Raw genomic sequence first — 945 nt, 5'->3', positions numbered from 1 at the left:
TAGAATAGAATAGAATAGAATAGAATAGAATAGAATAGAATAGAATATAGCATAAATTTATATTTGTGTGAGTGTTTCTGTGTCTCCTTTCTATGTGTATGGCATGTGTGGTGGCTTCAGAGGCCTGTAAATGTTTTCAACTTCCATGTAGCTGGAGTTAGAAGTGTTTATGAGCAGCCTAATGTGGGTTCTGGAAATAAACATGCCCAAGGAACAAGTAATTTTTTTCTTTTATTGAAAATAGGTTTATATATTATATTATATATAATTATTATATTAATATATTGTACAATATATTACTATTATATAATATATAGTTACATATTATTATATATAATATTACTTATATAATATGTAATTAGTATATATTATATAGTATATATTATGTATCTATTATGCAAATGCACAATGTGTCCTGATTACAGTTTCATCTTCCCCAACTCCTCTGTGATCCTCCCTCTCTCTCCCCCAACCCCATCATCTGCAATCAGATCCTTTCTGTCTCTGGTTAGAAAGCAAACAGGCAACTCAAGAAAAATAATGAAAAGTTTTGTGATTCCTGTGAGTGTGAACATCGGTGTTTCTGTGTCTGTATATGTTTCTTGTCTTCTTTTTCTTTATTTTGTTTGTTTCTTTGTTTGTTTGTTCTGTCCTTTGAGGAACAGATGTTTTTTAACAGCTGAGATATCTCTCTACCTTTCTGTATTAGGTATATTTTATTCAAGACCATTTCATTGTATAAAAAGAATCTGTATCACTAAGATTTACAACATAGTTTTTAAAACAGTTCTAAACTTCATTTGCTTTTATAGAAGTTGCATCAAATTAAATCAGAATGGTTAGCTTTGAATTTTTAATCATTCTTAGGTTAAATTTTTGATTAACTCTTTACTTACTTTTATTGATTATTAAACTCATCACAATCACAGCTTAGTTCACTATTAC

This window comes from Psammomys obesus, unplaced genomic scaffold (genome assembly GCF_907164565.1).
Source record: "Psammomys obesus unplaced genomic scaffold, mPsaObe1.curated_primary_1811, whole genome shotgun sequence".
Classification (NCBI taxonomy): domain Eukaryota; kingdom Metazoa; phylum Chordata; class Mammalia; order Rodentia; family Muridae; genus Psammomys; species Psammomys obesus.
The sequence above is the reverse complement of the archived record's forward strand: the minus strand, read 5'-3'. Positions refer to the sequence as shown.